The 22,251-nt window shown below is 43.7% G+C and overlaps 1 protein-coding gene across 13 annotated transcripts in view; it reads right to left on the reverse strand.

Moving 5' to 3' along the window:
* Window positions 1-22,251, reverse strand: part of NCOA3 (nuclear receptor coactivator 3) — a 145,583-nt gene that overhangs the window by 50,915 nt on the left and 72,417 nt on the right. The gene's annotated exons all lie outside the window — the stretch shown is intronic.

The raw sequence follows: 22,251 nt of genomic DNA on the forward strand, positions 1-22,251 counted from the left end.
CCCAGCTAATGTGCCTGAGAAACCTGCAAAGATGGTCCAAGGGCTTGAGCTCCTGCTCCCCATAACATGAGAGACCAGGATGGAGTTCTTGGCTTTTGGCTTCAGCCTTGGCCATTACGGTCAATGGGGATTGAACTGGTAGATGGAAGACTTCCCATCTCTATAACTCTGCCTTCCAAATAAATTAAAACATAAAACTGCTCCATTTCCGATCCAGCTCTCTGCTATGGCCTGGGAAAGCAGTGGAAGATGGCCCAAGTCTTTGGGTCCCTGCACCCATGAGGAAGACCTGGAAAACACTCCTGGCTTCGGATCAGCTCAGCTCTGGCCACTGCAGTTATCTGGGGGAGTGAACTAGTGGATGGAAGACTCCTTTCTCTCTCTCTGGCTCTACCTCTCTCTGTAAATCTATCTTTCAAATAAAAATAAATAAGTAAATGAATGAATAAGTAACAGTCCCATGGCCAGTGTTGCAGTACAGTGGGTAGCTACTACTTGTGACATCAGTACTCAGGTTCAAGTTCTGGCTGCTCTGCTTCCAATCCTGCTCCTTGTTAATGTACCTGGGAAGGGAGTGCAACATGGCCCAGGTACTTGGGTCCCTGCCATCCCAGTGCTGACCAGGATGGATGGACTTCCTGGCCTTGGCCTGGCCAGCCCTGGCTGCTGCTAGCACTTCAGGAGTGAATCCACAGATAGAGGATATCTCTGTTTCCCTCTCTGTCACTCCTTCAAATAAATCAGTTAGTCTCTAAAAAGAATGCTCACCAAGTGTCTTAAAGAGTAGTCAATTTGGCTGGCGTCATGGCTCAACAGGCTAATCCTCCGCCTGCAGGGCCGGCACACCGGGTTCTAGTCCTGGTCAGGGCACCGGATTCTGTACTGGTTGCCCCTCTTCCACGCCAGCTCTCTGCTGTGGCCCGGAAAGGCAGTGGAGGATGGCCCAAGTGCTTGGGCCCTGCACCCCATGGGAGACCAGGAGAAGCACCTGGCTCCGGATCAACAAGGCACGCCGGCCGCAGCACACTGGCCACAGCGGCCACTGGAGGGTGAACCAACGGCAAAGGAAGACCTTTCTCTCTGTCTCTCTCTCTCTCACTGTCCACTCTGCCTGACCAAAAAAAAAAAAAAAAAAAAAAAGAGTAGTCAATTCAACATATTGTATATTGTTCAAAGAGACAAAGAAAATATTTCCCATGTTATATGCTGGGGATGAATTGCTGGTCAAAACAGTCAAGATTTAGGCCGGCGCCGCGGCTCACTAGGCTAATCCTCCGCCTTGCGGCGCCGGCACACCAGGTTCTAGTCCCAGTCGGGGCACCGGATTCTGTCCCGGTTGCCCTCTTCCAGGCCAGCTCTCTGCTGTGGCCAGGAAGTGCAGTGGAGGATGGCCCAAGTACTAGGGCCCTGCACCCCATGGGAGACCAGGAGAAGCACCTGGCTCCTGGCTTTGGATTAGCGCGGTGTGTGGCCGCAGCGCGCCGGCCATTGGAGGGTGAACCAACAGCAAAAGGAAGACCTTTCTCTCTGTCTCTCTCTCTCACTGTCCACTCTGCCTGTAAAAAATAAATTAAAAAAAAAAAAAAACAGTCAAGATTTTTGTTTGATTTTTGGCCTTCAAGAAACTGATGACTCAGTGTCAGGGATCAACAAACTATTAAGTATATCATCACAACATCTATTATGTGTTGTAAAAAAATCCTTACTAAAAATTAATGGCTAACCTGTGATTCAAAGGCAAGAACAATTGGTCACAAAAAATTATACAGCTATTCAAAGTTCTAAATCTCTGCAGTAATCTAGTTGTTTCTACTAAAAGAGATTAAAATTGGCCAAAGTTTATTGCTTAGCTCATGCCTCCCTCACATTTAAGTGGGACAGATAAGAGGCACTGCAACAGGGTTTGAATGTGCTACAAAGTACCAAAATTGAGTCACGAAGATACAGAAAACCTAAACAGATCAATAACCAAGAAAGAGATGGAATCAGTAACAAAGACCCTCCCAACAAAGGAAAGCCCAGAACTGGATGGCTTCCCTGCTGCACTCTACCAGACATTTAAAGAACTAATTTCAGTTCTCCTCAAACTATTCAAAGTAATTGAAAGAGAAGGAATCCTCCCAAACTCCTTAAATGAGGTCGGCATTAATTCCACTTTAATTCCAAACCCAGAAAAAGATACAATAAAGAAAGATCTATAGTCCAACATTCCTGATGAACATGTAGATGCAAAAAGCTTCAACATAATTCCAGCTAACTGAATCCAAAAACACATCAGAAAGATCATTCACCTGGCCCAAGTAGGATTCATTCCTGGTATGCAGGGATGTCTCAACATTCACAAATTAATAAATGTGATACATCACATGAACAAACTGAAGAATAAAAACCATGACTACCTCAACAGATGCAGAGAAAACATCTGATAAAATACAATATACTTTCATATAACAACTTAAGCAAATCAGGTATCAAAGGAATATTTCTCAATACAATCAAGGCACTATATGAAAAACCCATAGCCGGCATCCTATTGAATAGGGAAAGATTAGACGCATGTCCACCAAGATCCAGAATCAGAAAATGATGCCCACTTTCATTACTGCTATTCAATATAGTTCTGGAAGTTTTAGCCAAAGCCAATAGGGAAGAAAAAGAAATCAAAAGGATACAAACTGGAAAGCAGGAAGTCAAATTATCCCTGTTTGCAGATGACATGATTCTGTATATATAGGGGAACCGAAAGACTCCACTAAGAGACTACTGGAACTCATAAGAAAGTTTAATAAAATTGCAAGATCTAAAAATTAACTCACAAAAAACAATAGCCTTTGAATATACAAACACCACAGCTGAGAAAGAAATTGTAAGATCAGTACATTCATAATAGCTACAAGAAAATTGAAATACCTTTGGGCTGGTGCTATGGTGCAGTGGGTTAACGCCCTGGCCTGAAGTGCCAGCATTCCATATGGGCGCGGGTTCAAGACCTGGCTGCTACACTTCAATCCAGCTCTCTGCTATGGCCTGGGAAAACAGCAGAAGATGGTCCAAGTCCTTGGGCCCCTGAGCCCACATGGGAGACCTGGAAGAAGCTCCAGGCTCCTGGCTTCGGATTGGCACAGCTCCAGCCATTGCAGCCAACTGGGGAGTGAACCATCGGATGGAAGACCCCTCCCTCCCTCTCTCGCTTTCTCTCTGCCTCTCTTCTGTGTAACTCTGACTTTCAAATAAATAAATCAATCTTTAAAAAAAATTCAAATACCTTGAAACAAATTTAACCAAGGATGTGAAAGATCTCTACAGTGAAAATTACAAAACATTAAAGAAATAAATAGAAGACATACCCACAAAAAAATGGAAGTCATCCATGTTTGTAGATTAGAAGAATTAATATCAAAATGAGACCAGTATTGTGAGGCAGCACACAAAGCTGTCTCTTGCAACACTGGCAAGCCATGTAGGTGCTGGGTCAAGTCCCTGCTGCTTCACTTCTGATCCAGCTCACATCTAATGCAGCTATCACTGCAGCCCTCTGCGGAGCGAACCAGTGGATGGATGATCTCTCTTCTCCTCTCTCCTCTCGCCCCTATTTCTGTCTCTCCCTCTTTCACTATAACTCTTTCAAATAATTTTTTTTTAAAAGCAGGGGAACCTTTCTCTGGGAGAACTGGGAATATTTTCAATAGAGTTGACAGTGTAACATGATCTTTAAGAATAGGACTATTCCACCATGGCTCACTAGGCTAATCCTCTGCCTGCAGTGCCGGCACCCCGGGTTCTAGTCCCGGTCAGGGCGCTGGATTCTGTCCCGGTTGCTCCTCTTCCAGTCCAGCTCTATGCTGTGGCCCAGGAGTGCAGTGGAGGATGGCCCAAGTCCTTGAGCCCTGCACCCGCATGGGAGACCAGGAGGAAACACCTGGCTCCTGGCTTCAGATGAGCGCAGTGCGCCAGCCACAGCGGCCACTGCGGGAAGAACTTTTCTCTCTGTCTCTCTCTCACTGTCCACTCTGCCTGTCAAGGAAAAAAAAAAAGAATAGGAATAATCTAGATAGATATGAGAGATTTAAAAACAAGTTAATGACTTAAGGTTAAAAACAAAATAGGAAGTGTTGTAGTGATCATTCTTTGTTAAAATTCTCTCTCCCTGGTCGGCGCCGCGGCTCACTAGGCTAATCCTCCGCCTAGCGGCGCCGGCACACCAGGTTCTAGTCCTGGTCGGGGCGCCGGATTCTGTCCCGGTAGCCCCTCTTCCAGGCCAGCTCTCTGCTGTGGCCAGGGAGTACAGTGGAGAATGGCCCAAGTGCTTGAGCCCTGCACCCCATGGGAGACCAGGAGAAACACCTGGCTCCTGCCTTCGGATCAGCGCGGTGCGCAGGCCGCAGCACGCCAGCCGTGGCGGCCATTGGAGGGTGAACCAACAGCAAAAGGAAGACCTTTCTCTCTGTCTCTCTCTCTCACTGTCCACTCTGTCAAAATAAAAAATAAAAAATAAATTCTCTCTCCTCTCCCTCACCCTGTAGCTGTGCCTTTCAAATAAATAAAATAATAAAGAAAATCATCAAAATGTACATGCAACCCAAAGCAATTTACAGATTCAATGTGGTCCCAAACAAAAGATCAAGGACATTCTTCTTAGATCTAGGGAAAAAAGCAGTGCTAAAATTCATATGGAAACACAAGAGACCCTGAATAGCTAAAGCGATCTTAAACAACCAAAACAAAGCTGGAGGCATCACAATACCAGATTTCAAGACACATTACAAGGCAGTTACAATCAAAACAGCCTGGTACCGGCACAACAATAGGCATGAAGATCAATGGAACAGAATAGAAATCCCAGAGGTTAATCCAGACATCTACAACCAACTGATCTTTTACAAATGAGCTAAAATCAATCCCTGGAGAAACCAACCAACCAACCAAATATCTTCAACAAACATTACTGGGGAAATTGGATCTACACACGCAGAAGCATGAAACAAGCCCCACCTTGAAACTTACACAAAAATCATCTCAAAATGGATCAAGGATCTAAATCTGTGACCTGACACCATCAAACTACTAGAGGAACTCAGGGAAGCTACAAGACGCTGGCATAGGCAAAGACTTCTTAGAAAAGACCCCAGAAGCACAGGTAATAAAAGCAAAAAGACAAATGTGATTTCATCAAGCAAAGAAGCTTCTACACTGCAAAGCAAACACTCAGCCAAGTGAAGAAGCAACCAACACATTGGAAAAAAATATTTGCATACTCCGCAACTCCTAAGGAGTTAATATCCAGAATCTATAAAGAGCTCAAGAAATTCAACAGCAAAACAAACTATTCAGTTAAGAAATGGATAAGGGGCCGGAACTGTGCAAGCAGCCACCTTTGATGCTGGCATCCTGTATGTGCACCAGTTCATGTCCTGGATGCTCCACTTCCAGTCTAGCTCCCTGCTAATGGCCTGGGGAAAGCAGCAGAAAATGCTTCATGTGCTTGGGAACCTGCACCCAGGGGAGACCCATAAGAAGCATCTGGCTCCTGGCTTCAGCCTGGCCCAGCCCTGGCCATTGTGGCCACCTTGGGAGTGAACCAACAGATGGAAGACTCCCCTTTCTCTCTTTTCCTCTAACTCTTTCAAAATAAATAAGTAAATCTTAGGAAGGAAAGAAGGAGGGAGAGAGGGAAGGAACAAATAGGCAAAGGACAAAAACAGGCATTTCTCAAAGGATGAAATTTAAACAGCCAACAGACACATGAAAAAATGTTCAAGATCGCTAGCCTTCAGGAAATGCAAAACACAAACAACCAAAAAATCACAATGAGGTTTCCCCTCCTCCCAGTTAGAATAGCTTTCATCCTAAAATCAAAAACAAAAAATGCCAGCAAGGACATGGGGGAAAAGGTACCCTCATTCACTATCGGTGGGAATGTAAACTAGTAAAACAATTATTGAAGTCAGTACAGAGATTCCTCATAAATCTGAAAACAGATCTACCATATGACCCCGCCATCCCACTCCTGGGAATTTATCCAATCAAAATGAAATCACCATATGAAAGAGTCGTCTGTACCCCCATGTTCATTGCAGCTCAATTCACAATAGTTAGGATATGGAATCAACCCAGGTGCCCATCAACTGATGACTAGATAAAGAAAACATATATACACTGTGGAATTACCACTTGTTTATACTTCTGTGGAACTACAGTTTCCAACTTCTTGTTGAATACTATGATTAGTGGTGAATTAAGCCTGTGATTATAGATTATTTTTTTAAATGAGTAAAAAGAAACACAAAGTTACTCCCATTCATTTTATAAATTTCTCTAACATTCACTGAACAATTTGAGAGTGAGATGTAAGCATGATGATCCTTTATAATAGTTACCAATATTTATTTCAGGGTATATTGACTAACAATAAAGATTCTCAAATATTGATAAGGGGAGGGGAAGAGAGGAGACAAGAAAGGAAAACAAGTATGTCTATGGACCAAGACACAAAGCAAACATAAAGCAATGAGTTTGTAACACAAAAACTGAGTTCCAGGACCAGAAACAAGCAAAGGCAGCCAGGAAATCAAATCACACACAGGGTAATAAATGAATGCATGGTTCATAAATACAAAAAATTTTTTCTGGAAGGAAGGTAGGAAAAGCTATTAACAATAGCTAAGGTCACCATTGTACCAAACTGCCACCTGCAATGTAGAGGGGGTACTACATACAAAACCTGAGTCATTCATTATCTCTGATATGATGGATGTAACAGACTCCTAGATCCAAACCACTAGGTATGATGGCAATGGATGAAAGCAACAAAAATGGAGGGACAGATGGCAGGGAGCAGGAGACACATCAAGGAGGACATCAAAACAAAGAAAGGAAAAATTAATTTCCCACTCAAGACGAACACCATACACCAATATTGCAAAGCATATTTTGAAAACGAGCCAAGAAAGATATCTAAGATATTCCTGGAAAACTAATTCAAGATTTTATTTTATTAGGCACTGAAATGAGTTTAAAGTAAATGTGCACGATCCTTAATGAGATAAAGAACTGACAGTCATGAATTAAAAAAAAAAAAAAAAACACCAAAACAGAATGGATGTGAAAAGAATGATAAATTTTCATAAATTATTTTGAAAAAGTCATATTGCCCATTATCTGAGCACAAAACAGCCAAACTCTGGATAAATTTGGTTAGCATGGCAAATTCTGAAATGGGGCAGATAGGGTTAATTCCTAGATTGGCAAGAGAAACACGTGAGTGCATTAGACAAGAAGCTGATGAAACCAACCAGAATGAAGCTCAGAAGCAAAGTAGCAGAAAGAACTTTTTTTTTTTTTTTTTTGGACAGGCAGAGTTAGTGAGAGACAGAAAGGTCTTCCTTCCATTGGTTCACTCCCCTAATGGCCACTACAGCTGGCGCTGCGTTGATCCCAAGCCAGGAGCCGGGTGCTTGCTCCTGGTCTCCCATGCAGGTGCAGGGGCCCAAGTACTTGGGCCATCCTCCACTGCACTCCCGAGCCACAGCAAAGAGCAGGACTCAAAGAGGAGCAACCAGGACTAGAACCTGGGGTGCCAGCACCGCAGGTGGAGGATTAGCCAAGTAAGCCACAGCACCAGCCAGAAAGAACAGATTTGAATGTCAACTGAATCCCACTAGGAGCTGACAAAATTTACACCTCTGAGCCTCAATTTCCTGTTCTCTAAAATGGACACACCACCACCACTGTAACCTCCAATAAACCAAAAAACACTCAGTGTCTGGCAAATGGTAAATGGTTCTTAAAAAGCGAATCCCATGGAGCCAGCACTGAGGCACAGGGGGTTAAAGCCCTGGCCTGCAGCACTGGCATCCCATATGGGCGCCAGTTCAAGTCCTGGCTGCTCCACTTCCAATCTAGCTCTCTGCTATGGCCTGGGAAAGCTGTAGAAGATGGCCTAAGACTTTGGGAGACCCAGAAGAAACTCCTGGCTCCTGGCTTCAGATCAGCTCAGCTCTGGCCATTGCAGTCATTTGAGGAGTGAACCAGTGGATGAAAGACCTCTCCCTCTGGCTCTACCTCTCTCCATAATTCTGTCAAATAAATAAAATAAATCTTAAAAAAAAAAAAAAGAAGAAGAAGAAGAAGAAGGAAGAAGAAGGAAGAAGAAGAAGGAAGAAGACAAAAGAAAATTGAATCCCTCAAGAATCTTAAGAGCTGTTGGCCAGCGCTGTGGCTCAATAGGCTCATCCTCCGCCTGTGGTGCCAGCACACCGGGTTCTAGTCCCGGTCAGGCGCCAGATTCTGTCCCAGTTGCCCCTCTTCCAGGCCAGCTCTCTGCTGTGGCCAGGGAGTGCCGTGGAGGATGGCCCAAGTGCTTGGGCCCTGCACCCCATGGGAGACCAGAAGCACCTGGCTCCTGCCATCGGATCAGCGCGGTGCGCCGGCCGCAGCATGCCGGCCACGGCGGCCATTGGAGGGTGAACCAATGGCAAAGGAAGACCTTTCTCTCTGTCTCTCTCTCTCACTGTCCACTCTGCCTGTCCAAAAAAAAAAAAAAAAAAAAAAAAAGAGTTGTTGACACAATGTTCTTTAAAAAGCATATTTTTGCCTCAAACTATAAAGTAGTTTGGTATTCAATCCAGATAAATTCAGGAAACAACGTATTTGTGTGTTTTTAAATTCCTATATTAACTGCGTGACTTAAGCAAATTATCTAAATCTTGGTGCCCTGAGAGGATTAAAGAGCTGTCTCTTGGAAAACACTGTTGAAGATGCTCTTGGATGCTCAGTTTTCTGCTGTACAGAATGCCTGAGACTGAGCGATTCAACAAGAACTGAGATTTACTTGGCTCCTGGTCTGGAGACTGGGAGATCCAAGAAGAGGGCATCTGCTTCTAGTGAGAGTCTCGGGCTGCACCGACCAACAGCCAAAGGGGAAGCAAGCACCCAAGACGCAGGGCAGAGGGGACAGGACTTCACTTTTTACCAAGAGTCTAAGGGATGGCATCGCGGCGCAGCGGCTTGGGCCAGTTCCAGTCCTGGCTGCCGCTTCCGATCTAGCTTCCTGTTACTATGCCTGGAAAAGCAGTGAAAGAGTCTAAGTACGTGGACCCTGCACCTATGTCGGAAATCCAGACTGAGTTCCTGGCTTCAGCCTGGCCCTAACTTGGCTTTTGTGGCTACCTGGGGAATGAATCAGCAGATGGAAGATATCTCCATGTTTGCCTCCCTCTGTGTGATTCTGCCTTTCAAATAAAAAAAAAAAATCTTTATTAAAAAAAGAAAAAAGCCTATTCCCTTGGTAACTAGTCCTCTTGCAAAATAATATGTCAATCCAATACTGAATTTCCTTTTAAAGATCCCAACTCTTAGTATCATCACAATGGTAATTAAATTTCAAAACACGTTTTAGAGGAGACAGTCTAACCATAGCAGATGCTAAGATAGACCAAAAAGGGTTTTTTTTTCATGGTTGTTTAAAGATTTATTTTATTTGAAAGGTAGAGTTATTGACATAAAGAGAGTGAGGGAGAGGGAGGGAGAGAGAGCTAGAGATATTGATCTTCCATCCACTGGTTCCCTCCCCAAATGGCTGGAGCTGGGTCAGACCAAAGCCAAGAACCAGGAGCTTCATCTGGGTCTCCCATGTGGGTGCAGGGACCCAAGCATTTGGGCCATCTTCTATTGCTTTCCCAGGCACATTAGCAGGGAGCTCAACCAGAAATGGAGCAGTCAGGAATTGAACCAATGCCCATATGGGATGCTGGCACTGCAGGCTGTGGCTTAACCCACTACACCCAGTGCTGGTCCCCCAAAAAGATTCTGACAGAGGTCTTGAATTGTTCTTATGTAAACACCTCAAATAATTTCTTAAAATCTGATATTGTACATTTCTGTCAAAAGCATTTATAAAATGGGCAGGCACTGTGTTGTGCTGGGTAAAGCCACCACCTGCAGAGCTGGCATTCCATATGGGCGCGGGTTCAAGACCTGGCTGATCCACTTCCGATCCAGCTCTCTGCTGTGGCCTGGGAAAGCAGTAGAAGATGGCCCCAGTGCTTGGGCCCCTGCACCCACATGGTGACCCAGAAGAAATTCCTGTCTCCTGGCTTCGGACTAGCGCAGCTCCAGCCGTTGTGGCCATTTGGGGAGTGACCCAGCAGATGAAAGACCTCTCTCTCTCTGCCTCTCTATAACTCTGCCTTTCAAATAAAGGTTTTTTTTTTTTAAATTAAAATAAAAGCTTTTATAAAAGAAGAACTATTATTAAATGGAGCATATGGGTCATAAGGATGATTTCACCTTTGAAAATTCAGGTTAATGTTCATCACTGATTGCTACCTTTTCCATAACTATAAAGATGGCAACTTAACTAGCCTAAATTTAAAATTCCTTTCACATCATTCTTAGTAACATGGTTTGCTTTACAAATGCCAGGGGGAAAAAAATGGAAAGGAATTCAGGCTTCTTATATTTCAAATGGAACTGAGAGAGAGCTATTTAAGTCATGAAACACAATTTACATGGTACCGTCATTTCACAAAACAGATTTATCAAAAACCTGACTAAAAATCCTCATAAACCATCAAATTTCAACTTCCTTTCCAAGGCCTAAGAATCAAATCTTTACACTACTGAAGCATGTCTGGAAATGAAAAGACAGTAGGATTACAGCTGCGCATGGCCAATTTATCTTCTGAAGTCAAAGCATGTCTCTTATTATCTTGCAGCAAGTCAATCTGATCTGCACACCAATCTATCAAATGGCCTAAGTATGTGAAACCTACACCAACCACAAAAGATATCATTTTTAATTAAAAAGTTTGCTAACATATTATGAAGTATTTCTTTTATTTGAGAATTCTTTTTAAATTATCATGATCTAATTTTAAAGATAAAGGAAAAGTACTAACACTAGAAATCATACAATTCTAATTTTATTCCTTTTTAAAGATTTATTTTATTATCTATTTGAAAGGCAGAGGGGCTGGTGTTGTGGCGTGGGTAAAGCCACTGCCTACAAAGCAGGCATCCTATGGCGCTGGCTCGAGTGTCCCAGCTGTGCCTCTTCTGATCCAGCTCCCCGCGAACGGCCTGGGAAAGCAGAAGGAGATGGCCCAAGGCCTTGGGCCCCTGCCATCCATGTAGGGACCTGAATGAAGCACCTAGCTTCAGACTGGCCCAGTCCTGGCCATTGTAGTCATCTGGGAGTGAACCTGTGGATATAAGATCTCCATCTCTCTCTTTCAAATAAATAAATATTTGCGGGGGGGGGGGGGGGGGTGTTCCAACTACTGATTTGCTCCCCAAATGGCTATAATGACCGAGGTTGGGTCAGGCCCAAGCCAGGATCCCAGAATTCCATACAGGTCTCCTACATGGGTGGCAGGAGCCCAAGGACTTGGGGCATCTTCCTCTGCTTTCTTAGGCCATAGCAGGGAACTGGAGGAGCAGCAGAGTAGCTAGGACTTGAACTGCTGCTGATACAGGATCCTGGCACCATAAGCAGTGGCTCACTCGACTGTGCCGCAACACCACTTGCCACCCTACCCCCAATTTCCGTTACTTCACACTTCAGTAAAGTTAAGTAACTAGCCTTGGAGTGGGTGTTTAGAGCGCAGTTAAGGTACCACATGGACCACCCGTGCCCATTCCAGAACGCCTAGTCTGAGTCCAGGCTCCACTTGGATCATGCTTCCTGCTAACGCACAGCCTGGGGAGCAGAGAACGGCTTGCAGTACTTGGCCCTGCCACTCCCACCGGAGATGCCGACTTCAGCGTGGCAGAGCTCCAGCTGTAACGGGTATCTGTGGAGTGAACAAGCAGATAGAAGATATTCTCTCTCTGTCTCTCTTTCAAATAAAATGAAAATAAAGCTTTTAAATTAAAATAACTAGCCCTATAAATATCAAAAAGTAGTTGAATTAGGGAAAAAATTGTTCTTATAATTTGATTTTCTATATTAGGGCCAAATTCTATGAATAAATTAAACAAGGGTCAAATCACACAATATTAGAACAGTACTAAAAGTTTTTTGTTTTGTGTGTGTGTGTGTGTGTGTGTGTGTGTGTGTGTTTTACAGGCAGAGTTAGACAGTGAGAGAGAGACACACACAGAGAAAGGTCTTCCTTCCATTGGTTCACCCCCGAAATGGCCGCTACGGCTGGCGCACTGTGCCGATCTGAAGCCAGGAGCCAGGTGCTTATCCTGGTATCCCATGCGGGTGCAAGGGCCCAAGCACTTGGGCCATCCTCCACTGCCTTCCCGAGCCACAGCAGAGAGCTGGACTGGAAGAGGAGCAACTGGGACTAGAACCCGGGATGCCAGAGCCGCAGGCGAAGGATTAGCCAAGTGAGCCACGCACCAGCCCTTATATTAAAGTTTTACTTGTAATAGTTTAAAACTCTAAGGAACACAAAATTCCACGGAAATGAATTAAACACTCCGCATTGTTGATCTTCAGATGCTTGTCTACTTAGGTTTAAGATACGAAGCTTTTCAAAGATTTATGGTTTCTTGTATTAATGACAAGCAATACATGATGGAAAATACATAGTTAAAGCTTTAGAAACATATGTTGAGCATGTGTGCACATGAAAAGCTTTCAAAGCTGCTTTAAAATATGAAAATAAGTATTCTGTTATCATGGATAGATGTCAGCTGTCAAGCACTCATGTCCAATACATACTACTTTTCACAAAGCAGAAACCCAGAAAGGGCAATTTTTTAAATCCACCAGCTGCATGCAATGGTCATTTACAGCAAATTCTACTCAAGGTCAGAAGTTTAAAGGCTTTCAATATCAACTTCCAAATAATACAGGCTTTATATGTTAAATATTACATAGACTCAAAACTATATTCTTGGCCGACACCGCGGCTCACTAGGCTAATCCTCCGCCTTGCGGCGCTGGCACACCAGGTTCTAGTCCCGGTCGGGGCGCCGGATTCTGTCCCGGTTGCCCCTCTTCCAGGCCAGCTCCCTCTGTGGCCAGGGAGTGCAGTGGAGGATGGCCCAAGTCCTCGGGCCATGCTCCCCATGGGAGACCAGGATAAGTGCCTGGCTCCTGCCATCGGATCAGCGCGGTGCACCGGCTGCAGCACACCGGCCACGCCGGCCATTGGAGGGTGAACCGGCAGCAAAGGAAGACCTTTCTCTCTGTCTCTTTCTCTCACTGTCCACTCTGCCTGTCAAAAAATAAAAAATAAATAAAAAAAAACTATATTCTAATTAAAACAATCTTTGAAAACAAAGACAATACTTTCATAAGAAACTAATTAGGAGTTTGGCACATGAGAGGGCCATTTTATTACAGTGATATAAACTGGACTATCTGCATAGCACTTCACTTTTCAGATCACTGAGCTGATATTTAGGTCAATTATACTTCTTAATTAAGTTGCAGACTTAAGTATCACAGGCACTACAGCATAACTGATTTCTGAGTTGTTTTATGTCTATATTTGCCCAAATCCAATATAACTGTCAGGTTTTATGAACAATTATCAAAATCTTATCTCCATCCATTTTCATCAAGAATGGAAAAAGGGTGACTGGGTTATTATAGTAGTTTGAGTGGCTTGTTAATCATATTAAAGAAGAATTCTACAATCTTAGTTTTCTTGGCATATTCTGAATGCATCATCCTGAAAGTAAAGCAGTTTAACCTCCGGCCTTTGACTTTAATAATAAAATACAACTATCAACAGGAATTCCCTTTTCAAAGCATCATCTACAGAGCAGATGACCAGTGATTTTTTTAAAAATTACTTTTTAAAGTAAACCTCTATATGATTGAGACTAAATCCAAAATATATAAACATTTAAAACTACAAGTGCATTAGTATTATCATACACATCACAGAAACCAGGCTCGGGCACCTCTGAATTTCCTATCAGTTATGAGTCAGCAATCATCCTTTCACAGCAGAAAAGACGCGTAAAGGCTTGAAAATAATAAAAAGGAGATGAGAAAAGAGGCAGTCAAATCATCTCAAAGTAACCATGGGTTTTCATTTCTTTTTAAGATTCATTTATTGATTTGAAAGGCCCAGCCGGAGGTGGGGGGCGGGGCACAGAGTGACCCATCTGCTGGTTCACTCCCCGAATGGCTGCCAACGGTTGTTGGGGCTAGGTCAATCCAAAGCCAGGGGTCAGCGGCTTCTTTTGAGTCTCCTTTGTGAGCGCATGGGCTCCAGGACTTGGGCCATCTTCTGCTTTCCCAGGTACATCAGCAGGGGTGCTGGATGGGAAGTAGGGTAGCCAGGACCTGAGCCAGCATAGGGCAGGTGACCCACAGGTCGCAGCTGTACCCGTTACGCCACAGCACCAGCACCAGCTTTTCTATTTCTAACCACAGTAATTATTCCTCTTTAAATAGCAAATCCCTCGAAATGGTGACTTTTGGTAGTTTTTAAAATAAAAAAAAAAACTTTTGTTTTGTTATAAACCTGGGAGCAAACGCTGATTTAGAATATATCAATAGTTTTTTTTTTTTTTTCCATTTTCCATTATTTCAGAGAGAGATACATAGACCAACAGAGTTCCCATATACTGTTTGACTCCTCAAATGCCTGCAATAGCAGTGGCTAGGCCAGGTCGAAGCCCAGATCCTGGATCTCAATTCAAGTCTCCCAGGAACCCAATTACTTCAACCACCTTGCTGCCTCCCAGGTGTACACTACCAAGGAACTGGAACCAGTGGTACAGCCAGACTTGAACCCCAGCACTCCCATTTGAATGGGGCAAGGATGCAGGCATTTCAACCCCTAAGCCAACATCAATCCCTTCATTTCTTTTTATTTCTGAGTAATAGTTCAAAAAGTTTGTTGAAAACAGATTTAAAAGATGTTTAATTTAACTCAAATTTCCTTAAATCCATGCAGAGTTTTTTCATACTATGCATTTGCATGAACATATTTTTAAAAATTTATTTATTTGAAAGGGTATTTTTTAAAGATTTAAAATACCGTTTCTTTTTTAAGATTTATTTATTTGAAAGGTAGAATTACAGAGAGGGAGAGACAGAGAGAGATCTTGCATCTGCTGGTTCACTCTCCAGATGGACACAGCAGCCAGCGCTGGTACTGGAACTCCATCTGGGTCTCCCATATGGGTGGCAGGGGCACAGGCACTTGGGTCATCTGCTGTTTTCCCAGACACATCAGCAAGGAGCTGGATCGGGAGTGGAGGACCCAGGACACAAACCGGTACCCATATGGGAAGCCAGTGTCACATGCAGCAGCTTCACCAGCTTTGCCACAGCACCAGCCCCTCCATGAACATTTTGAAGACCCTTTGATGAACACTTAAGTTGTAGGTTTTTTTAATTACTTATTTGAAATTCAGAATTACAGAAAGAGTGGGAGAGATAAAAGAGAGAGAGAGAGAGAGAGAGACAGAGACATAGAGATAGAGATAATAGAGACAGAGACAGATCCTTCTACCGCTGGCTCACTCCACAGATAGCAGCCATGAACAGGGCTCAGCCAAACAGAAGCCAAGAGCCTGGAGCCGCATCCAGGTTTCCCACATGACTGGCAGGGGCCCAAGCACTTGGGTCACCCTCCACTGTGTTCTCAGGCCATAAACAGAGAGCTGGATTGGAAGTCCTTGGGCCCTTGCACCAGCGTTGAGAGACTCGAAGGAAGCTCCTGGCTTCAGATCCTCCCAGCTCTGGCCATTGAGGCCACTGAGTGAACCAGCGGATGGAAGACTTCTCTCTCTCTCTCTCTCTCTCTCTGTCTCTGCCTCTTGTAACTCTGCCTCTTAAATAAATAAATATTTTTATTTTTTTTTTAATTTAAGAAATAGAGTTACATATATAGAGAAGGTGAGACAGAGAGGTCTTCCATCTGCTGGTTCACTCCCCAAATGGCCACAATAGCCAGAGCTGGGTCGATCTGAAGTCAGGAGCTTCCTCCAAGTCTCCCACATGGGTGCAAGGGCCCAAGGACTTGGGCCATCTTCTACTGCTTTCCCAGGCCATAGTAGGGAGCTGGATCAGAAGTGGAATAGCCAGGACTAGAATCAGCGCCCATATGGGATACCAACACTGCAGGCGGCAGCTTTACCCACTATGCCACAGTGCCGGCCCCTAAGATTTACTTTTTCTAAAGAAGTACTGCCACATAGAAAGCAAATTCCTTTATCAGCAGTTTGTTTTGTAATATTGTAAATACATCAAAAGCCAGATGAAATGACAATGTATATCAATCTCATATTAGAAAATGAATCCTAGGGGTCGGCACTGTGGCATAGTGGATTAAGACATCACCTGCAACACTGGCGTCCCATATGGGCACAGGTTCTAGACCCGGCTGCTCTACTTTCAATCCAGTTCCCTGCTAATGCACCTGATGAAGTGGCAGAGGATGGCCCAAGTGCTTGGGCCCCTGCAACCACATGGGAGTTCCAGGCTCCTGGCTTCGGCCTGGCACAGTCCCAGCCATTGCAACCATCTGAGGAGTAAAGCAGTGGATTCTCCCTCTCTCTATAACTCTGCCTTTCAAATAAATAAATCAATAAAAATTTTTAAAGAAAAATGAATCCTAAAAGAGCCATAGAAAAGAATACAATACAGTAGTGAAAATAAACTACATACAACATGATTGAATCTCACAAGTCATAATTCTATTTAAAAAGCAAGGAATTACATTCACTGTATTTTTGTAAAGCAAAAAAAAAAACTAAATATTGCTCAGGAACACATTCATACATGGACTAGTAAAAATTTTTTCAAAGGAATTATTAATTCAAATATTTGGATCAAGTAATCAGGTACCTGCTTCCCACATGGGAGAAACCTAGACTGCAGTCCTGGCTCAGTGCCAACTGCTGCAGGCACTGGGGGAGTGAACCAGCTGACAGGAGTGCCCTCTCCCCACTCCCACTGGGCACTGCCTAAAACCTCCATTACAACACGGCGCCTGGCGGATGTTCGAGGGGCGTGTCTGCGGCTGCCACCCGCAGGGACAGGTCCGCTTTAGTTCCGGACACGTGGACAGCGCGTGATCCCTATACTTTACTTAAGGTGCCCCTGTGCGTGGTCCACCCGTGCCTGCGTGACCTTTTCTCTGACTGGCTCCCCTACTGCGCATGTCCTTCGTAAGCTTTATAAGCCTGTACGCTTCCTCAATAAAGTGGTTCCTGCTTCGACAGAACTCACGGGTGCTTGCTGTGGTGTGCTTGACCCGTCGACATTACCCTTCCCGATCACCTTGTTGGGGGGTGTCTGTACTGGCCCCTGCTGGTCAGAGGCCAGCCTCGGACTTGAGACCCCAACACACTCCTATCTTAAATTATAAAAATAAATAAATAGACAAAATGGCTGTTACTTCTGGGATGGAAGTATGATGAGTTCAAGGAGAAACACCCAGAATGCAGGTGCACATTAATGATGCTCCCATTCTTACGTTTAAGCAGTAGGTCCTTCAAACCACACTTCCTCACACATACAATATAACCTTATTTCTATTTTAAAAATATTTGATGTTTAAGTAAAACAAAACACTCTATGAATGAATAATTAATCTAACATTTGAATTAGATATTATGATAAATGTAATCTACTTACTACTCCCATTTAACCCTTATAACAACCTTATAATATCAGAATAGTGACCAGATGAAAGTTGAATTCAACATTATCCCTATTTAATTCAAGAAAACAGAGAGAAGTAAAATAACTCATCCGAGGTCATACATCTAACAAGTAGTACCAGAAATAAGAGGCAAGTCACAGAGCCAGGCTCTTAACGATTCCCACCAAAAATAGACAAAATTAAAAGAAAAACTATGTCATCAAATATCCCACCCTTTCTCTCAGTATAACCACACCATGCATTTTCAACATAACTGGCCTAAGATTCCCAACAATAGATTACTGCTTTCTAGCCATACCTACTAGAATTTCCAAGCAGGCTAAGAAAAGAAAACAGAAATAACAGCAGCCCATCATCAACCAAGGACTATATATTCTTGACTCATCCCTATAAACATCTTTTAAAAACAATTTTATTTTAAAGATTCATTTATTTATTTGAAAGGTAGAGTTACAGAGAGGCGGGGGGTGGGAGGGTTGTCCCTCCATCCACTGAGTCACTCCCCAAATGGCCATAACAGATGGAGCTTGGCTGATCCGAACCAGGAGCTTCCTCTGGGTCTCCCACGCTGGTGCAGGGGCCCAAGGACTTGGGCCATCTTCTACTGCTTTCCCAGGCCATAGCAGAGAGCTAGATCAGAATTGGAGCAGCCAGGACTTAAACAGGCACCCATATGGGATACCGGCACTGCAAGCAGCAGCTTTAGCCACTACACCACAGCACCAACTCCTAAAAACAACTTTAAATATCTTTATTTTACCAAAATTTTCATCTCAGTCTGACTAGTTATCATCACCCATTTATACTGAGCAAGGAAGAAGCAGCTGCCTGGTAACTAAATGGCTCTGAAATAAAGTACCAGATCTGTCAATCATAGAAACCCAAAGCTGTAAAAAACCTGAGCTCAGGGACTGCACTGTGGTTCAGCGAGGGCCACTGCGGGGATGCTGGCATCCCATGTGAGTGCTGGTTTGAGTCCCTGCTGCTCTACTTCCAATCCAGTTCCTTGCTAGTATGCCTGGGAAAGCAATGAAGATAGCCCAAGTACTTGGGCCCCTGACACACACATCAGAGACTAGATGAAGTTCTAGGCCCCTGGCTTCAGCCAGGCCCAGTCCCGGCCATTGCAACTGTTTAAGGAGTGAACCAATGGATATAAGATCAATCACTCGATATCTCTCTCTCTGTAATTCTGCCTTTTAAATAAATAAGTCTTATGGGGAGAAGAAAAAAAAGAGCCTGAGATCTTCAGTAAAACAAGCAAGGAAACTGATGCCAAAATGAGCCTACTACTTCTTCCAGCTTCCATGCTGGAAAACTGAGATTCTGTGTTTTGTGGCTTTAAGTTAGAAGGTGTTATATCTAGGTAAGTAATGACAAAATTAACTAATGTCCATTTTCCTACATATAGACAACATAAACCTAAAAGCAATTCACCTGCCACAGGCATTTAGTCTAGCAGTTAAGAAACCCAGGTCTCGTATCAGAATAACTGGGTCTGATAACCAGCTCCTGACTCCAGCTTCCTGTTAACACAGGCCTAGGGAGGCAGAAGTGAAGACTCAAGTAACTGGGCTCTGCTATCCACATGGGAGACACGGGTTAAGTTCCTGGCTCCCAGCTTTGGCCTCAGCCTTGGCTGAGTACCAGTCACTATAGGCATTTGGGGTAGTGAGGCAGCAGATGCGAACTCTCTCCATTTCTGTCTCAATGACAGATTTTTATTTACTTTTATGTACTTGAAAAGACAGAGTCAGAGAGCCAAAGACAGAGATCTTCAATCCACTGGATTACTCCCAAAATATCCCATGTGGGTGGCACGGAACCAAGTACGCCAGGTGTCACCTGCTGCCCCCTAGGGCACACTGTAGGAAGCACTGCCAGGGCTCCAGCTCAGGCTCCAGTGAGTGATGTGGGCATCCCCAGTGGCTCTTTAACACCACCGTGCCAAATGTCCACCCCTCTCTACTAAATTTTTTTTAAATCCTAAGAGCCAATAGTTCATCTCTTGAAAAAATAAAATAAAAGCAATTCCCTTAAACCGTTAAGAGTTAGTTCATAAGATTTCCATGACTTTGGTTCATATTTTAATTAGAATAAAAGCAAAATTTATAACCAAAATAGCCCAACTTTAGTGATTCAATCCAAATCAAACTAGAAGACAGAGATAAATACAGTTCTAACATTCCAAACTAGAATGCCATTTTTTGTGCCAGTAATAACTTTTCTTCCTATCAACATTCTCTACAAGGTATGGTACTTAACTTCAGAAACCAGAATTTTAGCAAAATGTTGCATAAAGCCATTTTGATAATTATTATCTCCGTGGCAATGTTTCATTCGTTTATCAAACTATATTTAGTATGTTCTTATCTTAAGTAAACTGACATAAAAATTAGCCAAAGAAATTTTCATGAAGTTAAATCCACCAAGTTTTCAGAGGCTGACTTCAGAAAGTTAATTTCAAGACAATGAATGATCTCACAGCTTGAGATTCCAAAGTCAAGATTTCAAAACTTCTGTGGTTGGAACTGAATTTTTGTGTTGAATACCACAGACACTTTCAGGACTGGAGGAATGTCATCTAAAAACATCAGTTCAAAGTACTAATGACTTCAGGGCTACTTTAATTCTTCAATAGAAAAAAACTTTTTGAAGATTTATTTGAAAGGAAGAGGAACACGGAGAGAGGGAGAGAGATGAAGATCTTCCAGCTGCTGGTTCACTCCCTAAATGGCTGCAATGGCCAAGGTAGGGCCAGGCTGAAGCCAGGAGCCCAGAACACCATCCAGGTCTCCAACATCGGTGGCAATGGCCACCTTTCACTGCTTTCCCAGGTGCATTAGCTTAGAGCTGGATTGGAAGGGTAGAAGCAGGGACTCAAAACAGAGTTCATATGGGATGCCAGCATCACAGGTGGGGCTTAACCACTGCCCTCCAAGTCTCTTTTATATACCTGAAGTCGACACTTCTTTAAAAACGACTAAGCGGCCGGTGTCGTGGCTCACTTGGCTAATCCTCCGCCTTGCGGCGCCGGCACCCCAGGTTCTAGTCCTGGTCGGGGCTCCAGATTCTGTCCCGGTTGCTCCTCTTCCAGGCCAGCTCTCTGCTGTGGCCCGGGAAGGCAGTGGAGGATGGCCCAAGTGCTTGGGCCCTGCACCCGCTTGGGAGACCAGGAGGAAGCACCTGGCTCCTGGCTTCCGGCGCAGCGCGCTGGCCATAGTGGCCACTTTGGGGGTGAACCAACAGAAAAAGGAAGACCTTTCTCTCTGTCTCTCTCTCACTAACTCTGCCTGTCCAAAAAAAAAAAAAAAAAAAAAAAATGACTAAGCAAAACAGAATTACACGGTTCTGAATGAAATAATGAGAAATTTAGTCATTGTTTTGAATATGATTTTTAATACTCTTATCTGGAGCATATATGAAAAATATATTTTGCTTTCTTCATCAGTACTCTCCAATTTAAAAATTATTTTAAATAGCATCTGATTCTATCCCCAAATTTCAAGGAAACAAGGTTTTTAAGCATCAGCAGGCATTTGGCCTAGCAGTTAAAATACTGGTCAACCCCACACCCCAGGTCCTGCATCAGCTTCCTGCCAGTGCAGACCATAGGAGGCAGTATTGATGGCTCCAGTGACTAGTCTCCGCCACCCACAAAGGAAGCCTAAATTGAGTTCCTGATTCCCAGCTATGGTCCCGGTTGGAAGCCATTGCAGGCATCTGAGGAGTAAACTAGGGAATGGGAACTCTATGAACACAAATAAAAATTTAAAGGCAGAAGGGCCAGCATGGTGGCATAATGGGTTAAGCTGCCACTTGAATGCCGGCATCCCGTTTCGACACTGATTCACGTCCCAGTTGCTCTACTTCCAGTCTGGCTCCCTGCTCATGGGTCTGGGACAGCAGCAGAAGATAGGTCAAGTCCTTGGGCCCCTGCCACCCACACAGGAGACCCAGATGAAGCTCCTGGTTCCAGCCTGGCCCAGTGCTGGCCATAGGGCCATTGGGAGAGTGAACCAGCAGATGCAAGATATCTGTCTCTGTCTCTCCCTCTCTGTAACTCTGCCTTTCAAATAAATAAATCTTAAGAAAAGAAAGAAAGGAAAGCAGTTAAGAGAGGGTGATCTTCCATCTGCTAGTTACTCCCCAAATGGCAAATATTAAAAGACTCAGAATATTAAGGCCAATTCAAAAATTACATATACACATACACACACACACAGTGAAAATAGTAAAAGCAGTCTTCTCTACTTCTCATGTCAATAGTGTCATTTTGCACAGCTTTAATATATGTCAATTGATTTATCAAGATAACTAGACCTTAAGTGTTATAACTGAAATAATTCCCATCCTCATTAGCTGTGACAAGTCTATTAAGAAACACAGGGTGCACTTGATTCAAGAAGAGATTACCTAGGGGTCCAGCACTTGTTCTTAACTTACAGGGACCAGTCTCACCAGTAAGACAGACTGCTTCTTAGCAGCTCAAGGGCTTATTCAATTAAGAAAATTTGGAGAAAAAATAGCTTCACCCAAAATTATGAGTACAGCAAGTTAAATCTGATAGAAAGAGTGGACTTAAGAGGGACCAGCAATATGGCACAGTGGATTAAGCCACTACTTCAGACACCTACATCCCACACTGAAGAGTCCCAGCCCC

Source organism: Oryctolagus cuniculus, chromosome 11 (assembly GCF_051225735.1).
Source record: "Oryctolagus cuniculus isolate XC-2025 breed Fujian yellow rabbit chromosome 11, ASM5122573v1, whole genome shotgun sequence".
Taxonomy (NCBI): Eukaryota; Metazoa; Chordata; class Mammalia; order Lagomorpha; family Leporidae; genus Oryctolagus; species Oryctolagus cuniculus.